We start from the raw sequence: 254 nt of genomic DNA, 5'->3' as shown, positions 1-254 counted from the left end.
TTAATTGAGATGAGGATACACTGATAGATGATGACGTTAATGACATATTCACTTAAGCAGCAACACTTACTACTCACAAACAAACACTGCATTTTGGAGTTTCATCACAATGTCCGCTTTTAACATTACAACTCCATCACTTCTCGCCGGGATCCCTGTGAGAGATAAACACGAATGAAGGAATGAAATTAAAACGGGAAACAAGAAACGGAAAATGGAGACTGATGAGTTTTAAGACCGAAGGCAGTGATGTG

At 39.0% G+C, this 254-nt stretch overlaps 1 protein-coding gene across 1 annotated transcript in view; it reads left to right on the top strand.

Moving 5' to 3' along the window:
* The window catches only part of LOC119592371 (QRFP-like peptide receptor), a 93,269-nt gene that overhangs the window by 41,405 nt on the left and 51,610 nt on the right, over nt 1-254 (top strand). The window lies entirely within an intron of this gene.

The sequence above is a fragment of the Penaeus monodon genome, chromosome 30 (assembly GCF_015228065.2).
Source record: "Penaeus monodon isolate SGIC_2016 chromosome 30, NSTDA_Pmon_1, whole genome shotgun sequence".
Lineage (NCBI taxonomy): Eukaryota > Metazoa > Arthropoda > Malacostraca > Decapoda > Penaeidae > Penaeus > Penaeus monodon.
The sequence above is the reverse complement of the archived record's forward strand: the minus strand, read 5'-3'. Positions and strand labels throughout refer to the sequence as shown.